A 14,626-nucleotide genomic window follows, 5' to 3' on the forward strand; every position below is an offset into this window, starting at 1 on the left:
TGCAGATATGCACCAGAGACAAGTCATCCCAAGGTCTTCCCATTGCCCCCGACAGCACAAGTTCTCTGTTCCCCCTGGTCCTCTCTTCCCAAAAGACAAGGCTAGGAGTCCCGCGGCATGCTATGTATGCGTGTGCGGAACCATATGGACACTCATTTCTTTGTCCTAAGAAGTCTGCTCAGTAAGAAGAGGGAAAGACACTGGCCACGTACAGACTTTAGGTCAGCTCAGACTGACAGGGGATGTTGCTTTGCCTACGGGGTCCTACGGGTATAGGTGGACTGATTTTTCTCTCAATTGGCTAACCCAAGTGGGTGCTTTGGCATCTTACAGACCTGGCCCGAGAGTGCTTTCTGTGGGCCTGAGGGAGGCTGCGTCAGTCGTCTGGGTTTGACGACTTACCAACCCCTTCAAAGAATAAAGGCGATGCTGCTGAGAGGGTCAGACAGTGGTTGGCGAGGCCTTGCATGGCCGCAGAGTGATTCTGATTCAAAAAGGGTGGCCAGAATCTGGCAATTTAAAAATAAAATCCATAAGTTAAGTAGAGATAAAGCAGTGGGGCTATTTGGCACTATGTTCACCAGAACCAGTCAACTGACTCAAATGTCCTCATTTCAAGCAATTTTTGTGAGATGCAACATAGCCACAGCCACAGCGTCGGAGTCAGGGGACCCGAATACATCCGCATTGAGAGCTGAGTCGGCGCTGGCATTTAGGGACTATGCAGTTTTGGAAAGCCAGGGCCGTGGTGCAGGGCTGTGTGTGTGATTAGATGAGGACATGTACCTAGAACTGTGCCCATTTACATCCAACATCACTGACAAGAAAGTAAAAATCGTGTAGCATAACCAGGGCTTTCCCTTTACATGGGATCACAGGATGTTAGGTATCGAAGGGACCTTTGAGCTCACGTGGAAACTGAGGCTTGGACAGTTTTAAATGTCCAAGATCACCCAGCAAATAAATGGCCAAGACATACTTAGATACTATATGAGTTTGCTAGGGACGCCAGAATAAAGTGCCGCAGACCAGGTAGCTTACACAATAGAAATTTATTTTTTCAAAGTTCAGCAGGTCTAGGAGTCCAAGATCAAGGTGTTGACAGGGTTGGTTTCTTTCTCTTTTTTTTATTTTTAATTTTATTTACTTATTTGAGAGAGCAAGCGAGAGAGACAGAGCACGTGCGCGCAAGCCAGGGGAGAGGCGGAGGCAGAGGGAGGGCAGACTCCCCGCTGAGCAGGGAGCCCGATGTGGGGCTCGATCCCAGGACTCTGGGATCATGACCTGAGCTGAAGGTAGACACTTAACAGACTGAGCCACGCGGGCGCGCAGGCTTGGTTTCTTTGGGGGTCTCTCTCCCTCCGCTTGTAGATGGTCTGCTTCATATGGTCTTGGCTTCACGTAGTCTTTCCTGTCTGTGTCCTAATCTCCTCTTCTTACAAGTAGACCAGTCAGACTGGATTAGGGCCAACCCGTATGACCGCACGTTACCTCAGTTACCTCTTCAAAGGCCCTCTCTCTAAATAGGGTCACCTTCTGTGGTACTGGGGGTTAGGATGTCAACATATGAATTTGGGGAGGAACATAATCCAGCCCATAACGGACACCAAGACTCTGGACTCCCAGTCCAGTGCTGTTGTGGCCACATCAGACAAGAGATCTGGTAGATTTTGTTCCTGAATTGGTTCAATTTTGTTTCTTAGGGATGGGGAAATTTTTTAGGGCCAACAGGAGATTTAAACATGCTTCCCAGGGCCAAGGCCCATGGGAACGTGCGTGAGCACTGCCTGAAGAATCTAGGATTACACAGACCACGAAATACTGGGAAAAGTAGCTAGAATCTTTGGCCTGGAAGGAAACCTGTGAGGTTAACTTGACCATATCGGGGGGTGGGGGGGATGAGAATCTACCTGGTGCATTCAGAGTTGACAGTTGTCTGAAGACTCTCAGGACAGGCAAGTTCTTTCTTACGTATAATCAGCATTCCTCAGGCTGATTCAGCTCATCTCCCTTCCCTGACCTTCAGTCCTCAGAATTAGACAGTAAGACAGGAGTTTTTCCTTTGAAGCTTGGGGAAGGCTTGACAGCATATTAAGGAAACTTCTCTCTCCAGGACAGCCTCTTTCCTCATAGCAGGCTGGAAGGGAGGGAAACCAGAGGTAAGAAAGTTGTGCTTACCCCTTTTCTCTCCGCCTGAGACCTTCAGCCCCTCTCCAGGCCCCCGGCCAGCTCTAGGGAGTCGTGCAGGAACAGGGAGAACAGAGAGGCCCTCTGACTTCACAGAAATCACAGGGGGGCTCTAGTGGGATTATGGAGCACGGTGTGGGTATGACGTAGCCTGTGGCCCAAAGCGGCCGCGACCGGACAGGAGGGCCTGCATCATCATGATGGTCCTTGGTGCCTGTGCTCTCTGCCCGGGAAAGCCAGCTTGGACCCTGGGAATTAGAGGGAGCAAGCTAAGAAGTGTCCAGCTGAAGTGCAAAGAGAGCCAGATGCCGCGTGGCCTGGGGGTCAAAATACCTGGATCCTGGCCTCTGTCTGAGCCTCAATTTCCCTTCCTTCACACTAAAGTGGTTCGATTAGGTCATCACTAAGATCCTTCCAGCTCTGAGCAAAAACTAGAGGATGCTGGGGGGCAGGGAAGGAATACTCTTTGTAGAAAATCAAATGATGGACTATGTGTCTCCGTGAACCAAACCAGGCACAGAAAACTCTCCATCTTCATTCCAGAGTTGGTGGGGGGTGGGGGAGAGGGGGTGTTAGCTGTGGTGTCTCCTCATTTGACAACTCAACCTTTTCCACAGGGCCCCTGCAGGCACACTGTGGGGAGCTGTTTCCCTGAGGGACCTGCCCCTGAGGGGAGGGAGGCCAAGACTAGACGGGGCAGGACCACGGGAGGGTATCTGCCTGATGCCAGCAGTCAGGTAAAAGCAGAGAAATTAGCCCCCTATCTGCTTAGTTTCAAATATCAGAATAAAGGGATCCAATGTTATAGCTTTCATCTGAAGTTAATGGATAATGAGATGCAGGATCAGTGATGCAGTTTAAAGCCCCTGGGAAGACTCTAAGTCCCCCTCCCCAATTATCTTGCCACTGAAATGCTGCAAGTCCCACCATTAGAGCACTCGGTGTTAAGAGCAGTCCTCCGCAGATCACATCCTTTCAAATACAAAAGCACCGCTGGGATACTTTATCAAGCAGGGATAGAACCGGAAAGGCGGCGCTTGGTGGGGGATGCTCCGGGAGTGAGGGGTTCTGAAGATTAATCTCGAGATACTCCTCAGTTTCCTGTTGGCTGACCCTTGTGAGAAAGCGAGACTCTGCCTGAAGCACTCCCCTAGAACCCAGAGGCGTGAACTATGGAAGTATTTCGTCTCGGGGAAGGGGTGGATTCCAAGTCATTATGGGAGAGACCACAGGGGCTGCCAGGAAAACTGAATCCAGACCCCGCTTTGTGACCTTGGGCGGGTGAATTCACCTTTCTGAGATTACATTTCCTCATCAAATTTAGAATAAAGCACCTGGCGTATAGTCATCTTCTAGAAACAGAAGCTATTATAGTTATGAGTATTGAGGGGGCTTCAAGACACTATCCCTAAATTGGAACTAAGTCATGGAATGAATGACCACCACGTTCAGAACAAATCAGAAGCCCACATCTAAACAATTTGTGCATAATGTTCTTTTTACCTGGATGACTCTAGTTTCTTTCCAACTTAATTTTATCTCTCAAGATCTGGTCATAAAAGGTGCACAACATGCTCTGGACTCCTCTAAGCAGCCTGGAAACCTTAGTTGGGGGTGAGGATAGCCTTATCCACAGACAGGTTGGATGGCTGCCTCCATGATAGGGATTAAGAAAAATCATAAACTCCCCTCACATAAATTTATATCATGCTGCCCGAAATTCCATCATCATGGCTCTTTCCTTCCATCTGGGCAGTGGCTCCCGAAGACCTACCCCAAAAAGCGCAGTCTCCCAGGAGAAGGTCCATGTCCACACACTGGTGGTTCCCTAATCTGGCAATCTGGCTGTTACCCAGTAGAGACCGGAGTGGCACTCCAGACAAATACATTTTGATAGGCCTGGGGACGTGAAAGGGCCAGAGGCAGACAGCGGAGAGTGTGGGCAACAGAAAAGCATGAGGATTATAGAAAGAGGAAAAGACACCAAATGGTTTATGGGACCCACCAAAAATGTCAACTAGGCCAACTACGGTTTAGAGAGCTAAGAAGCAGATGCAACGCTCACACTTTATACTGACTCTTTATATTCAGTTCATCTTTAGATTGACTCTACCTGGCTCTTCTGTTCTCCGGCCTAGATTGGCTTCTTCCCAGGAGGGACGGTGTACTTGGGCAGAGGGGTGGAGAGCGACCTCAGGGTGTGGGTCCTCTGAGCAGCAACATCCCGATCTCCAGGACAGGCCGGCTCGTCTGTGAGCAAACCTGTCACGACATCGGCTGCAGTTCTCTGCCCTGGGTGGGGCTGAGGAAATGAGCAACTACGAGCAGGCTCAGCAGATCACTGGGACTCCAGGGGCCTCTTTCGGTGGTCCAAGCGACCACTTAGAATCTGTCATCCGAAAACATGCGTCTGGTTTGTGTTTTCATTATCATCTCTGAGAAGATACGGATTTTTCTTTAAAAGTGGAAAGAAATGACTATTTTAAAAAGTATAACCATCATCATGATTATTCATTCAGGAAAAAAATGTGTGTGAATATCTATGCATCTGTAAATTTCTATATATACATATACACACACAGGCACACGTCTGCCTTCCTTCTTTTCTTCTCTTTTTTCATTGCCGAAAGAGGCCAAGGGGATCTCCAAGGCCTGGCATCTCTAAGGTCTGGCCTGAGCAACGTAAGAGCCCCCGGTATGGATGTTACATTGGCAGGACCCGCCACACTCCTGCCCTTGACTCCGATGTGGCGGCATCATGGCGGCACCTGTCCCCTCTCTAACCCGTCTGCCTCTAAACCCTCTTGCAGGCAATTTCTGCCCCCAAAAGAGCAATCAGAGAAGTAAGAGTTTGGTTCCTCCCGAATCATCCTCATCATTGTTGTAATGTCAGGGAAACAGTATTAATACCCAGAACTCTCTGGGGCTCAGCTACTCTCCTCCCCAACCTTTCCTCCTCCAAATGATGGGGAAACTTCCTTAACAGGGATGGAAAAAAACTGTGAATGGGAGAGGAGAAATGGGGAAGGGGGGACTGTGCTAAACAGGTGTAAACACAGGGAGGGGCTGTGTCAATGCTCCGAGAGGGCGACTCTGTGGATGGGAGGAGGAGGGGGAGCCGAAGGGTAGTAATTAGCTTATTATTGTTTCCCCCGGGTGTTGTGAGAATTCCTTAGGAGACACTTGTAAAAAAGCAGAGGGAAGACAGTAAATACACATCTAATGATATGCTAAATAAATTATTATTGTTATTATTATGACTATTATTATAGCAATTGCAACTTGCTCCTTGCATCCAAGTTTGCACTAGAGATGGGAATTGGTCCCCCTACAGCCAGGCCTACACGCTGCCAATATGCCCCCAGTCTCCTCCCCCACCCCCAGAGATGGGTGGAGTAGCAGGGCAACGTAGACCAGGCCTCAGGGAACAGCCACTCTCCCGGTTTCTGCAGGAGAGCAGATCAGGACCTCAGTCCAAGCAAGGCCTCTGCCTGGTGTCTGCTCTAGCAGAGGAAAGAAGGAGAAGGGCAGAGAAGAACTGCCCGACTCCTCAGCAAAGGCCCTCAGGGACGGCCAAAGCAAAGGGAGACAATCGGAGATGGGTCACAGAGAAAAGGGGGAAATACCCAAACTAGGGATACTCAACCCAGGGGTCTCGGGCTTCCTGGGCTCCGCATCATCCCAGCACCCATCAACAACACCGTGTGTATGTACGTTTTGCTGGGGAGAGGGCAGATTGTTTTTGTCTGCTTCTCAAAGGGGGTTTGGGACCCAGAAACAGCTAAGAGCCATTACAGTCCACATAAAGGGACCCAGGTCTCTTTAGGATCAATGATGTATGGTCAGGGTTTCTCCATTTCCTGTCTTTTGGCCAAGGACAATCATTACCTGAACCCACAGGTTCTGGGGTTTATAGCAGTTACCCCCACCCCACCCCCATCCTGGCCAGAGCCCAGACACCTGCCCAGAGTCCTGCTTAGGCAAATACATGTAAATGCTGGCCCCCCCCCCCGTTCTCCCTCTCAGCATTTCTTTAGGGAAAGCACCCACCATCTCTGTGGACATTAGATATTCTGGGGACGGATGGGTGGGGGTGTCTTCGGAGGAAACTGTCAGAGTTTGGGGGACTAGAAATGAGGCTCCAGGTTTAACTTAGCCCCCTCTCTGGACCTTGGATCCTCACCCAGACACAGAGCAGATTGCCCCTAAAGACTCTTATGGAAAAAAGGAATCAAATCTGGGAGAGTCTTCCCCGCTCCAAGCCTGGTGGGAGAGGGAAGGCCAAGCCTTCCCCGCAGACCAAGACCCTCACCGGATAGAGAAACTGCCTGTCTCACCCCGTTCACTGCTAGTGACCTGCCTGTCCCCAAACTCTGGGACCTACTCTACAGGGACCAGATCTACAGGGAATGATGACAATTTTAAAAAGACCTATGTGACTCAACCTGATTAGGAGATATTACTGAATCAGAAAATGTGTAAGCTTTTTAAAGTTAAAAAATTTTCTTATTAAACTCAGTCATTCTGATGCATTTGGTAATATCCCTGGAGCCCGGCTGAGGCATAACAAGGCCTTTCCTTCCGCCAGGGTGGCCGTCTCATGCTGATTTATTTTTGTTTTATTTATGTATTTCTTAATGGACCAAGCGGTGGTTCCTCTTTGGGCCCCTCAGGCTGACAGGCAGCTCCTTCCCAGCCCAGGGCCTGGCTCTGGTTTAGTTTTCATATACTCGGGGGGTCTGGGGAGCCAGGAGGCTGGGGTGGGGGGCCGAGGCCCTCTGGGGAGGCAGAGCCTGGCTCTGTGCCTCATTCCACCCCTCACTCCCCCATCTCAACTCGGGCCGCTCTCCGCTGGGCACTAACCACTGGCCCCGCCAGAGCCCGCGGCCTCCAGCCACTGTGGGTCCTGGGCCTGGCTCCTGCCAGGGCGCCCAGGTGCCGGCTAGCCCGCAGCGGTGGCCGCAGAAGGGGAGGCCGCCTTTGCTAGAAGCTGTTGCTCTGATCGCCATTCAGCTCACCTCCACAAGCGTGTATCAGGCTAGACCTCTGTGCCAGGCAGCAGCGTCCCTGTCCTGGAGAAGCTCCAAGCCCGTGGGCAGGCATGTGTGCAGGGTGGCACTTGGCATTTAACCCCAGCCCAGGGGTCTTCACTCCCTTCCCAGCATCCTAGAGATCTTGGAAGCCTGACCGGCCGGTGACACAGAGTGCAGGGAAACCCCCGCAAAATAAGCATTGAGCAAAGAGGTCTGTGCTTCCCTGGTTGAAAGAAAAAAAAGAAAGAAGAAAGAAAGAAAGAAAGAAAGAAAGAAAGAAAGAAAGAAAGAAAGAAAGAAAGAAAGAAAGAAAGAAAAGAACTAGGGCCAGGAAAAAAATGTCTTTTCCTCTGGGATGGTTGGTGGCGGGGGAAGAATTGTGGAGCCTGGGCCCAGTGATGCCTGGAAGGAGGCTGGTGGGAGAGCCAGGTAGGTGTGTGTGTGGGGGGGCGTGATGAGATCTAGAGGTGCCGATCCATGTTCCCCACTTATTAAAGTCAAATTCTCCCATAAAGGCCCAGGGCGGTGCTGTTAGGGAGCTGGAAGGTATAGCCTTCTGTACCCAGAGGGGAGAGAACCCCAAGTTGGGGAGCAACAGGGAAGGAATGGCCCGGTGGAGCAGAATTAGGCTCATGAGACCCCGGCCTCTGAGAAGGGGGGCTGAGGAAGGCCTCCTGAAGCTCCCATCAGAATAAGCCCAACACTTGAGAATTCACCCCTCAATCCACCAGGCTCCTACCACACAGCTCCCCAGGGGCACAGGACGCCCAGGTGAAAGCAAGTTTTATTTGGCCACATTACCTGGCTTTCCTGGCCCTATTGCCAGAGAGCAGCGGCGGTGAGAGTGCACCCCCCTCCCGGCCCTGTCCCCAAACTTCCTCACCTCTGTAGCCTACTCTTTGAGACCCTGAAACTAGGTTCAAGAGCAACGCACCAAGAATGCGGAAGGGGCTAGGTGGCAGCTGACCTTTGGTGCACTAAAGCCCAACTGAGGCTCCGCTCCCTCAGTGGAGAGCTGGAGCAGATCCCCACGTGGTAGCACTGTTCACCACCTCCCCTTCCATGAGACCCAGTGACCATCTGCACCTGCCCCTCACAAAACCAGTCCCCCATCTTCCCATCTTCCTGCGGGTGCCCCGTGTTTACCCCTTTCCGGCCTGTCTGTTCCAGCCACGCCCCAAGCACCTTCCATTCGCCTCCTCTCCTTGAGGCTTCTTATGTCCTGCTTACCCTTTGGTAACTCCGTCCCTCCACAAGTAAAGAACTGTGCTAGCGGATTTCCTAGATGGCCAGATCCCGCTTTTCAGCCGGTTCTCTGGAAATATTTCCGTGAACAAGTCTCTCTCAGCTCCTACATATAAATACGTCTGCACAGAGATAGACTGGCCTAAGCCCCAATACACACACATCACAAGGTAATTACCCCCTTATATGCATACAGATACCTCTGCAGAGTTACATTCACAAGTGTCTATAACTCTAGAGAGATAGCAGCACGTACATATAGGACTATAAGTACTCATGTCTATTTTTATAACTATGTAGTTATAAATAGATATGCCTATATAGAGTGATAATAACATAGAAATATCTCCCTAGCCATATACGGCTCTAAGCGAATGCTCTAAGTACCCTATATCACAATCAATAAGTATATATCTCCCGGTACATAATTCCAGCGATATACATTATCTATATAGCTGCTCGGAGACATAAATCTGTCAGGATATCAAATGTCCATAAAACTCCATGGCGATAAGAGAGTCGTATATTTCCTCATATATAAACCTGCTTCTATAACTATTGTATACGCACAAATACAATGGAAATAATTGTACTTTTCTCAAGCATCAATCTGTAAATACAAGCACAGCACATTGAGGTGTGGTTAGAGATAGAGCAATATTTTCTAGACATCAGTCTGTCAATAGAGCCACCAGTGCCTCCAAACAGAGAGAGTTATAGTGGGGGTCATAAATAAAGTCTCCAGATGTGAACAGAGCAGGAGAACTAGACGTAAACACAGCTCTCAGCCGGCCTGCCTTCTTCTCTTTCTTCAAGATACTCCCGCAGTGAGCACGCTCGCCTATGACAGGGGGCAGAGCGGTCTGGGCACGGATATGCCCCCCTCCAAGGAGGGCTGGAGGCCGTGAGCCTTTGGGAAACCACACAGGAGTGGATGGGGGGCAGTCCAGAAGCCCCCACCGGGTCGGTCTCCGGGTGGCTGAGAGCTGGGGCAAGTGGAGAGGCCTAGGGGAGAGAAACGGAGAGTCCGGCTTGAGTCATTTTGCCTCTTCTTAGGCCCCAAATCCTCGCACAAGGGAAGCCCGACCAGGCATCAGAGCGCGGCGAGGGCAGCAGGGGCACGGACGCTGGGGAGAAGGGGGCTGCGGGCGGGGACCGGCTGGGGAGTTGAGGCCGAGGCCGAGGCCGGCCCGCCCGGCACCCCATCGCCCGGGGCAGCTGCCTCGCTCGCCAGCCGCCTGGAACCCGAGATCTGGGCTCTGGGCGCTCGCCCTGCGCCCCGCGCTCGGGCCGGTTGTATCTTATGTTATGTACTTCGTCCGACCGCTTATCACAGGCCCCCTCGCGTGTGGTTCACAGGCAGGCCGCCCGGGTTCCCTTTGAATCTTTGTGTGTGCACCGGCCTTAAAGTGACTCGTGCGAAGTGTAGTTCTCCGTCCCTTTCCGCCCAGATGGGGCAGCGGCTGCTGAAAAAGAATCAAAACCTCTGAAAAGGTTTGTGGCTTAAATCTTTTAAAAGTTCTCACGCTTGTTTGCTATGGTCATTTTCTTTCCTTTTCTTTCTCTTTTAAAAAGTTGGTCAATTTGTGTTTTTATATTTACTCTTTGATTTCTTTCTTTCTTTTCTTTCTGTCTTTTTTCCTCTTCCTTTTCCTTTTGGTACAGTTGTTTTAAAGGGGGCTATTTCGTTCGACCCGAAACCGTGGGGCGGCTTTCTCCTCGGCGAGTGTCCTGTCCCCACGCGTCTGGCTCTCCCCCCGCCCGCGCCGCAGTAAATACATTAACACGATTATCAGAAAATTGTACCTGGAGAGAACGAGGTGGACGTGGAAGGATCCGGGATCGCGGTCTTCTCTTCCTTTATGCAATCCGCTCGCTCTAAGCCCGCGAAGGAATATTCAGCGCGCCTCCACCCCTCCTTCTCCTCCTTTTTTTTTTTTTTTTTTTTTTTTGGTTGTTGTTGTTTTGTTTGTTTGTGTATTTGAAAAGCCCCTAGAAAGGGAACTTTCCCTGGGCCTACCGGAAACCCCGGCCTTGCTCTCCCCTCTCTCGGGCGGCCATAAACGTTTCTCTGCTTCCGTCTATACCCAGCGGCGCGTTTTCCTGGGCACCTCTGTTGCCCGGGTGGCCAGGACCCCGGCTCTGGCCATCACCTCATCCATCTCTGGCCCCCCACCCCGCCTGACCCTGTTTGCTTGCCCTCCTCTTCAAAACAGGGGCTCCAGAGACTCCCCAAAGCCCCTAATCACCCCCATATGTGGGATCCCTCCCCTGATCGCACAAAGCAAAAGCCAGAGAAAAAGAAGCAGGAAAGAGCGGCCTCCGGGCTCTCCCTCTCCTCCTCTGGCCGGAGGACCTTGTCTGGAGAGGGGGTTCCCAAACCCAGCCCCCCAAGGGCATAGGAAGAAGCTAACTTCCTCCCGTCCTCCCTTGTCTTCCCCTCGGTTGCTGTGATCCCGACTCCTTCCCCCTGGCCCCTCCTCAAACTAATCTCCTCTTGCATTTTATTGTTATCCTGCTAGGGAGGGACTGTTAACTACTGTTTTATTGTTATTTATTATTTATTGTTACTATGATTGTTGTTAGAGATTTGTTCGCCGGGTTCAGGGGACAGCAGCCAGGCCCAGAGGGAGGCCTGCTTGTCACACATGCACGCACGTACACACACACACCTAGCACACGCATAGGTATATGCCCACAGACGCCTGCCAGATCCAGACCCCTGCACAGCAATTCCTGGGGTCCGCTCCAGCACGCACACAGCACACTGCCCGCTCACACCAGCATCCAGGCCCAACCAGCGCCCCAGCCCCAGCCCCAGCCTCACGCCAAAACCCACACACACCGAGCCTGCAACGAAAGCAAAATACATAAGAACCCACTTGCAGAGATCCCTTCTCTCCCACAATCTGGAGGGGTGAGCCAGGCCTCTGTCTCTTTCCCCCAGTCTCTCTCTCTCCTTCTCTTTTTTTTCTCCTTGTTTACAGCTTCAGAGAGCTCAAGGCCCATAAATCTTGAGGGGCCTACAGAGCGCAGAGCACATTTGTATGCATCGTTAGGACTCGCTAATACCTAAGCCCATTAACGAGCGTGTATGCGCGTGGTTTCCGGTGTGTATTAACTTATAGTTAAATTCTGGAGGAAAGGGCATTGCGAATTAACATATACCAAATCCATCACCGGCTTTTGTCATATCATATTAGTCAGCCATGGGTTTGGGGGAGCGCGTTGCCTGAGTCGGGGTGTACCCACCCCACAAACTTTCTGGAGCAAGTCTGGGGGTGGGTTTAGGGGACGACGAGACACCTCTACCGCAGCCCGGGCCGCTCAGGTCCCCCGGGCCAGCGGCCCGCACACCTGCCGGATGGTGGAGGGGCTGGGGACCAGTCCGGGAGGCCGGCGGCGGCGGGCGAGGGAGGCGGGCGAGGGGGAGGCCCTGCCGGCGGCGGGCAGGGACTGTGCTGCGGCCGCCTGGGCCGCCTGGTTTCCGCTTTCGAAGAGAAAGGAGAGAAAAGGCAAGCGAAGTCGCTAAACTTTAATTAAACCGAAGAGGAGACGGTGGGGGGAGGGAAAAACAAAACCAAACCGATCCGAGGACGAGGAGGAGGCCGAAGGCCAGGGAGAGGAAGCGAGGCCGGCGGGCGCGGGAAGCTGGAGATTTCTGCAAGGGGCCGAAAGCTGGGCCTTTTCCCCACCCCAGCTACCCCACCGCCGTGGAGGAGGCTGATTCTAGCCCTCTGATCAATAGACAAATACATAAACTCTAAAGCAAAATATTTTTTAAGAGAAGGGGGGAGAAAAGGAAAAGAAAAGGTTAAAAAGAAAGAGCAAGAGGAAGAAAGCCCTAATTGCATGGCATCTTTCAGCCAGGTGTTCCTGGTTCCAGCGACTCCGATCCCATTGGAACCCCGAGGATCTGTAGAATCGGGCCCGCATAGACAGAGATGAAAGATGCGGGTTCTAGAGAGAAAAGGGAGAGTGGAGGGTCCATCTCTTGGGGTTCTGTAGAAAATGCCAAAGACAAGCTAAATTGCTGTGTCCGTGTGGACCCCGTTGCCTATTTAAATACAGCGAGGGGCGGGCGGGGGCGCCGGGCTGCAGCGGCGAGCGGGCGGCGGGACAGAGCACGCCCCCCGCCCCCCTGCGCGGGAGCAGCTCGGGGCCTCCGGGCTCGGCGAGCGCGGGCCGGGCCGGGCCGGGCGGGGGCGGGGGCGGGGGCGGGGCGGGCTCCCCGGGCGCTGTGAACTTTCGCGGGGCCGCCGCCTGTCAGCCCCAGAAAGCGTTAAAGGTGCAGCAGCCCGCGCCGGCCTCCGCAGCCGCCTTTGTACGCGTGATTTATGACTTCAATCTTGGTTCACCGAGAGTTCACACGGCTTTCGCTGCTGTTGAAGGTTAAAAGATGGTCTTCGCTTGACAAGTGGGACTATTGAAAATTCCTTCTTCTTCGGTTTTTTTTTTTTGAAGCGAAGAGCGGAGACTCAGAAGAGAGAGAATTTGGGGGGAGGGTCAGGAGTTGCAGGTGGGGGAGAGCGGTAGATCAGGGAAGTGTGTCCCCTACTTTAGGGTCTGTTCCTAGCTAGATTCGGGAGTATGTTGGGGAGGCGAGTACAGAATAGGAGGCGCTCGGGAAGGGCTTTGAGGATCTCCGGAGGCCAAAGGAGCTGCATTCTAAAACACACAAGTCGTGCTTCCACAATTAATTATCTGGGTAATTTGGATCACACCTAACTGGTCCTCCTCGTGAGACCGAAAGAGCGTTCGGGGAAGGAGCCTGGAGGGCAGGGCGGCTGTGCGGCCCCCACGGCAGTAGGTGCCCAGCCGCTGCCTGGTCCAGGCTTCCAACTGCACCCTCGTGCCCACAGGTTGGGAAGAGAGCTTAGGTCCCAATTGTTCCAACTCCCTTCATCCTGAGATGTCGCCAGACAGGCCGATTTGACGCAACTGCTGAGGCTGATGGGAAAACCACAGAACTGGGACCGGAAGTTCTTTCTAATGCCACATCCCCCTAGCCACTGGCCACTCGCTCCTTCTTCCTTCCAGCATTTTGAAGAAAGTGGCTCCACAGCAGAGATGGTGGTCAAAGATCTCTCAATGGCCAGAAGATAAGGCCCCTTTGTGGTCTACGATAGTGAGTATTTGGAGGAACAAGAATCTCTCCTCCTTTTCAGATTCCCTAAGAGAGAAAAGGAGATCACCTGGAGCTGTGAGGATGCGACTGGCTCTTTGAGGTTCCTTTAAGATATTTAAAAATCCACTGAGGTGGGAATTTGGGGTTATGGGTGGTGGGGAGGAGAACAGCAGAGAGCTGGGTCTGGTGTTGGGCATGCCTGCTTAGCCCTGTATAGACCCCATCACCAAGACCGATGCCATGTAGAGGATTTCTCAGGAAGTCAGAGTCAGCCCCTCAAATCCAGATTCTGGAACCAACGGCATCCACACTAGGATGGGTGCTCCCTGTGTCTCTTCCGCCATACGTTGGAAGGCCTTCCACCACTACGAGAGCTCCTAGGCAATCCCTTGGAGGGTGGAGGAGGGAGAGGGAGAAGAACCAGAAAAATGGGACACTCAGTGCCAGCTCCTCCCTCAGGGCACCCCGCAGACTAGGCGGCAGGGAACAGAGAGACCCCAGAAATCCAGAGTCCAGGTTCTGAGTTCTCTTTGGCAGGGATGACCCTCTGGCCTCAGGAAGAACAGAGAAGAAGCCTGGCCCTGTGTTTAGAACCCCCTGTGGGGGAGAGCTGTTAGGAGGAATCAGCCAAGGAAGCTAATGAATCTCCTCCATGTTCTGGTTGGGAAGCAGAAGAATGAACTTAAGGGCCTCTAGAAGTAATGGCTGCAATGAAGTCCCCTTCCCACCCCCTCTAACTGAATTCCTCCCTGGGAAATAATTTCAGGGGGCTTGTGCCTATCTGCAAGTCTGGAATAATTATGAATTATTAATTCATAATTAAGACTGTTGATTGTGACCATGGCTCTCCAGTGGGTTCATTTATTTCCTTCTCCTCTGTGAAGCACAGGGCAGCCTCTGTTAGCCCCTGCCCTCGGAATAAGCAAACTGAGGCCTGATCCTCCGGAAAGCAGCCCTGGAACTCAGCCTCTGTGTGGACCGGTTGCCTCACTACCAGTCAGTCATGTTGCACCCCCACAGAATATTTGCAATC

The 14,626-nt window shown here is 52.2% G+C and overlaps 1 long non-coding RNA gene across 1 annotated transcript; it reads right to left on the bottom strand.

Annotated features, from left to right (window-relative positions):
* Positions 1-1,244: 1,244 nt before the first annotated feature.
* LOC103675553 lies at positions 1,245-11,722 on the bottom strand. Its single transcript, XR_005837970.1, has 4 exons — positions 10,272-11,722; positions 7,206-9,931; positions 4,301-4,642; positions 1,245-2,137 (listed from the first exon to the last, which is right to left on the bottom strand). It is a non-coding gene; the product is annotated as an uncharacterized LOC103675553 (long non-coding RNA).
* Positions 11,723-14,626: the final 2,904 nt, after the last annotated feature.

The sequence above is a fragment of the Ursus maritimus genome, unplaced genomic scaffold (assembly GCF_017311325.1).
Source record: "Ursus maritimus isolate PB19 unplaced genomic scaffold, ASM1731132v1 scaffold_26, whole genome shotgun sequence".
In the NCBI taxonomy this organism is placed as follows: Eukaryota; Metazoa; Chordata; class Mammalia; order Carnivora; family Ursidae; genus Ursus; species Ursus maritimus.